The sequence below is a fragment of the Arachis hypogaea genome, chromosome 9, assembly GCF_003086295.3.
Source record: "Arachis hypogaea cultivar Tifrunner chromosome 9, arahy.Tifrunner.gnm2.J5K5, whole genome shotgun sequence".
Lineage (NCBI taxonomy): Eukaryota > Viridiplantae > Streptophyta > Magnoliopsida > Fabales > Fabaceae > Arachis > Arachis hypogaea.
Window position 1 is genome coordinate 84,175,121 of NC_092044.1, and position 6,626 is coordinate 84,181,746.

Consider the following 6,626-nt stretch of genomic DNA (forward strand, 5'->3'; position numbering starts at 1 on the left):
CTACAATCCTTCATGGAGAAATCATCTAAATCTCTCATGGAAGGATCAACAGAGACCTCAACAAGGTTTCAACAACAATAATTGTGGAAGAAACAGGTTTAGCAATGGCAAGCCTTTTCCATCATCTTCTCAGCAACAGACAGAGAATTCTAAGCAGAGCCACTCTGACTTAGCAACCATGGTCTCTGATCTAATTAAAACCACTCAAAGTTTCATGAATGAAACAAGGTCCTCCATTAGAAATTTGGAGGCACAAGTGGGTCAGCTGAGTAAGAAAGTTACTGAACTCCCTCCTAGTACTCTTCCAAGCAATACAGAAGAGAATCCAAAAGGAGAGTGCAAGGCCATCAATGTAAGAACCGCAACGAATCAACCGGTTAATTAAGTGAATTAATTGCCCAAATTAGATTCCGAAAGGTTAGAGAGAGAATTTGAGGATTTAAAGGCGATTTTTGGACTCAGTGGGTCTTTCTGAGTTAGAAAATGTGCTTTCTACGAAAAACCGTGAAAAATTGTGAACCGACAATTGAACCGGTTGAATTGGTTCAAGTCTGCCTGGTACCGCACGAGAAAAGTGAAAACCATCAAAAACCTTAGAAAAACATTAGAAATGAAAAACCGGGCTTTAATTTTAAAGATTTGGCCCGAAGTTAGGCCAAACGGGCTAAAAACGCTAACGGGTTGGACCGGACCCAAGTTGGGTCCAAGCCCAACATATAAATACACTTAAATGAACCCATTTCAGCCACTTTCACCCTCATAACCTAAACACAACAGCAGCTGAAGTGAGGAGAGAGGTGAGAGCTTTCCACCATTGTTATTATTCACTTCAAACTTCCCAAGCTCATATCTTGAGCTACGGAGCTCCGATCGCCGCACCGTTTGCGGCTACGCGTTCCTTGTGAAGAGCTCTACAAAACCCACCCAAGAAACCCTCAAGGTAATCACGAAATCCTTCCAGTTCTGCTCTTCAAAATTTCGGGTTTTATTAGAGTTTTGGGTTAAATGGGTTTTTGTGATTTTGGATGTTTAGGTTTGCTCTAATCCTTGCTTAGCTTTGGATATGTGTTATCAAATCTGTTGGGAAAGGTAAAAGCTCTTAAACCCTTGTGAGATTATGCTTATGTTGAACCCTAGGTTGATTTGTGGTGATTTATATGTATATAGTTTGATTATTGTGGCTTTGGGAGCTTTTGGAACTTATTTGTGCTTGTTGGAGTGGATTTGAAAGCTTGGATTGTGGTTGGAAGCTTGTTGGTACTCATTTTGAGTTTGGGTGCATAAAGGGAATCGGCCAAGGTATGGTTTCGGTTTCCTCTATGTAGTATATAATATTCATGGACACATAGGCTAGTGACCAATAGGATAGGTTGAACTAAAATGATGGTTGGTGTGCTAAATATTGATGAATTGATGAATGTTGAGTTGATTGTGATGAATTATAATGATATGATGATGTTGAATGATTGTATGGATTGGGAGTTGGTTCTTATGATGATTGTAATGTTATGATTTAAGAAATGGTGGGTTTGATGGTGATTTTGATCATATGTGTTATATAGTTAATGTTGGAATTGAGAATAATGAAATGAGGAGAAAAATGTGGTGAGGTTGATGTATTATGCTATAACAGATACATTTTGATGAAAAATGGAGCTTTGGATGGTTTGGTATGATTTGGTATGGGTATGGTGAGATAGGGTGATAATTGTGAAGTTGGAAAAATTGATTTTTTTGGTGAACTTTGTTCGATCATAACTTTTGCCTCGGTTTTCGAAATTGATTGAAAATTGTTTAGAATTAAAGATCTTTGAAAACTCTTTGAATCAGTATAAAGATTGTGAAAATTGGAATTTTGTAGAGGAAGTTACGATCATTCAAAGTTGGTGTTAAAAATCTGAAATTTTGCAAAGTTGTAGAGTTTCATGATTTCTGAATTGTGCGGGTGCACACGTCTTGTTTCTCAAAAATTTATTTGTTTTCAACTATTTTGCCTTTTTAACAAGGTCGTAAGCTTCTATAACACCATTTTAAGACATTTGGGCCTAGTTTTGAGTATTAGAACATGGGATATAAATTAAGGGCTCTAGTACATGATTTTAAGGTAAATTAGAAAACGGAGGCCTAGGTTTCTGGCGTGCTGAGAATGGTTTGACGTTAGGTGAAGGATGATTGGTATATGAGATGAGAAATGATAGACTTTTGGTATTTGGAAACTGAGTTATAAAGGGACAGTGGTTGAGATGAGTCGGAGACTCGGATTTAAGTGATGGATATATGTATGCTGAAAATACTTTTGAAAACCACTGAAATAATATTTTTACATGATATTTTGAGACGCTATGCACCTGGCGGGGACGGTCGTTAATCCCACCTGTCGAGGTAGCGGCGGCGGCGTAAGGACGGTGGTTAATCCCGCTTACGTTGAGATGTGAGGTCTGAGGCAAGAATATCCCGCTCGCATCCCTTCGGATCTATAGGGCGAGCAGGCGCCGGTACCTGGACAGTGATCCGGGCACTATATCTCGGGGGTTCCCATATAAGAAATCCGAAGGGCGACGTCTCCATGGAGATGTGTTGGGTTGGCAGTTGAACCGACAATGTGATATCACAGCCAGTAGGGCAGGCATTCATCATATGCATTTCCTATTTGCTTGTATGCTTTGTCTACTTGTAATGGTTTGCCTAATTGAATAACATGCTTACTTGCTATCTGAATTATTTGCCATATATGCTACTACTTGTGCTTTACTTGCTTTGAACATTATCTGTGTTTTCTGCTGGGATTGAGGAGGTTCGGAAGGCGGTGGCGATGGAATCGCATGGAGGATCGGTTGGTGAAGGCTGTGGGACAGCGGTGTTTGGTTAGAATAGAAATTCCTTAAGATAGATAACCTGGTTTATTTAAGTCAAGTTGGTATATTACGCTTAAATGTTTTATAATGCTTTAAGTTGAATCTTGTGATGGATATGAAGCTTAGGATTGCCTTTGGCGTCCCGGGGTCTTATATCCTATATCACTGGGAACTGTTACCATACTGAGAACCTCCGGTTCTCATACCATATTGTTGTTGTATTTTTCAGATGCAGGTCGCAACCCATCTCGGTGAGTTGCTTTGGTTGGTGACAGGAGCGGAGAATCTTGGGTCATTTTGAGTTCTTTTTGGTTTATTTTGTTTATACACCTCTCCTTTTGTATTTTGTTTTGCCTAGAGGCATGTATTTGAGAGAACAAAACTTGTATAAGCTGTTTTCACTGTATGGTTTTGTATATCAGTATATGGCTAGCCGGCATAAACTCCGCGAGTCGTGACTAGTTCCCTATGATATTATATACTTATCTTTTGTTATATCTTCTCTGTTTCTTATGCCTTAAGCTAGTAGCTCCGTTAGTACGTTTGTGCTTCGAAATTCTGTTTTTTTAGCTATATCTTTTATCGGGCTTCTATATTATACTATTCTTTCTATATATATATATATATATATATATATATATATATATATATATATATATATATATATATATATATTATGTTTGAGTTTAGAACTGTCGTAATCTCTGATTAACCTTGGCTTTACGACGCGAGGTAAGGCTTAGGCTAATTAGGGTGTTACAATCAACATGGCTGAATTTGGAGAGGAGGAAGAGGCAGTGATCGCCACTGAGGAAGACCTCAATGGACGTCCACTGGCCTCCAATGAGTTCCCTAATGAGGAACCATGGGAATCTGAGGCTCACACTGAGACTATAGAGATTCCATTGGATTTACTTCTGCCATTCATGAGCTCTGATGATTATTCTTCCTCTGAAGAGGACGAAGATGTCACTGAAGAGCAAGTTGCTAAGTACCTTGGAGCCATCATGAAGCTAAATGACAAGTTATTTGGTAATGAGACTTGGGAGGATGAACCCCCTTTGCTCACCAAAGAACTGGATGACTTGACTAGGCAGAAATTACCTCAAAAGAGACAGGACCCTGGAAAGTTCTCAATACCTTGTACATTAGGCACCATGACCTTCGAGAAGGCTCTGTGTGACCTAGGGTCAAGCATAAACCTCATGCCTCTCTCTGTAATGGAGAAACTAGGGATCTTTGAGGTACAAGCTGCAAGAATCTCACTAGAGATGGCAGACTAGTAGAGGATGTTCTGGTAAAGATTGAAGACTATTACATCCCTGCTAATTGTATAGTCTTAGAGACTGAGAAGTGCATGGATGAATCCATCATCCTTGGCAGACCCTTCCTAGCCACAGCAAAGGCTGTGGTTGATGTTGACAGAGGAGAATTGATCATTCAAGTGAATGAAGAATCCTTTGAGTTTAAGGCTCAAGGATATCCCTATGTAACCATGGAGAGGAAGCATGAAGAGCTTCTCTCAAAACAGAGTCAAATAGAACCCCCACATTCAAACTCTAAGTTTGGTGTTGGGAGGTTCCAACATTACTCTGAACATCTGTGAGGCTCCATGAGAGCCCACTGTCAAGCTACTGACATTAAAGAAGCGCTTGTTGGGAGGCAACCCAATGTTATATTTATCTATTTTCCATTGTTATTTTATGTTTTCTATAGGTTGATGATCATGTGAAGTCACAAAAACAATTGAAAAAGGAAAAACAGAATGAAAAACATAAAGAAAAATAGCACACCCTGGAGGAAAAGCTTGCTGGCGTTTAAACGCCAGTAAGGGCAGCAAATGGGCGTTTAATGCCCAGTCTGGCACCATTTTGGACTGGCGTTTAACGCCAGAAAGGGGCACCAGACTGGCGTTTAACGCCAGAAAGGGGCACCAGACTGGCGTTTAACGCCAGAAAAGGGCAGCAGCCCGGCGTTTAACGCCAGGATTGGCAGAAAGGGCGTTTTACACGCCACTTGGTGCAGGGATGAGCTATCCTTAACACCTCAGGATCTGTGGACCCCATAGGATCCCCACTTACCCCACCACTCTCTCTCTCTTCTTCACCCATTCACCAATCACCTCAATACCTCTTCCCCAAAAACCCATCACCTATCAAATCCCACCATTCTCTTCACCACTCACATCCATCATTCATAAAACCCCACCTACCTCACCATTCAAATTCAAATCACTTTCCCTCCCAAACCCATCCTAGATGACCGAAATACAAAGCCCCCCTCCATCTCCTCTATTTCTTCTTCTTCTACTCTCTTCTTTCTTTTTTTGCTCAAAGACGAGCAAACCTTCTAAGTTTGGTGTGGTAAAAGCATTGCTTTTTGTTTTTCCATAACCATTTATGGCACCTAATGCCGGAGAAACCTCTAGAAAGAGGAAAAGGAAGGCAAAAGCTTCCACCTCCGAGTCATGGGAGATGGATATATTCATCTCAAGGGTGCATCAAGACCACTTCTATGAAGTTGTGGCCATGAAGAAGGTGATCCCCAAGGTCCCTTTCAAACTCAAAAAGGGTTGACTTTGATCAAAGGTTGGACCAAGTCCTCATGGATATCACTAAGAAAAGGATGGAGCAAACAAGAGATCCCACTCATGGACATGAGCATGAGGAATCTCCTCATCATGAAATCCCTGAGATACTTCAAGGGATGCACTTTCCTCCACAAAATTATTGGGAGCAAATCAACACCTCCCTAGGAGAGTTAAGTTCCAACATAGGACAACTAGGGGTGGAGTGATGAGCGGATAATTTATACGCTTTTTGGCATTGTTTTTAGGTAGTTTTTAGTAAATTCAAGCTACTTTTAGGGATGTTTTCATTAGTTTTTATGTTAACTTCACATTTCTGGACTTTACTATGAGTTTGTGTGTTTTTCTGTGATTTCAGGTAATTTCTGGCTGAAATTGAGGGATTTGAGCAAAACTCTGAAAAAGGATGACAAAAGGACTGCTGATGCTGTTGGAATCTGACCTCCCTACACTCGAAATGGATTTTCTGGAGCTACAAAACTCCAATTGGGGCGCTCTTAACGGCTTTGGAAAGTAGACATCCAGAGCTTTCCAGAAATATATAATAGTTCATACTTTATTCGGAAATTGACGACGTAACTTGGCGTTGAACGCCAAGTACATGCTGCTGTCTGGAGTTAAACGCTAGAAAAACGTCATGATCCGGAGTTGAACGCCCAAAACACGTTATAACTTGGAGTTCAACTCCAAGAAAAGCCTCAGCTCGTGGATAGATCAAGCTCAGCCCAAGCATACACCAAGTGGGCCCCAGAAGTGGATTTATGCATCAATTACTTACTCATGTAAACCCTAGTAGCTAGTCTAGTATAAATAGGATAAGTTACTATTGTATTAGACATCTTTTGACAGTTTAATCTCTTGACTATTCGGTCTCTTGATCATGGAGAGGGCTGGCCATTCGGCCATGCCTGAACCTTTTACTTATGTGTTTTCAACAGTGGAGTTTCTGCACACCATAGATTAAGGGTGTGGAGCTCTGCTGTACCTCAAGTTTCAATACAATTATTATTACTTTCTATTCAATTCTCTTCTATCCTTATTCCAAGATATACGTTACACTTAACTTTGATGAATGTGATGATCCGTGACACTCATCATCATTCTCACCTATGAACGTACGTGACTGACAACCACTTCCGTTCTACTTTAGGCCGGGCGCATATCTCTTAGATTCCCCAACAGAA

General features: G+C 40.5%; 1 long non-coding RNA gene across 1 annotated transcript; it reads left to right on the plus strand.

The window, feature by feature from the left end:
* The first annotated feature begins 624 nt into the window (after positions 1-624).
* LOC112711133 (uncharacterized) lies at positions 625-3,350 on the plus strand. The gene is made up of 4 exons (XR_003157256.3): positions 625-940; positions 1,034-1,089; positions 1,168-1,299; positions 3,085-3,350. It is a non-coding gene; the product is annotated as an uncharacterized lncRNA (long non-coding RNA).
* Positions 3,351-6,626: the final 3,276 nt, after the last annotated feature.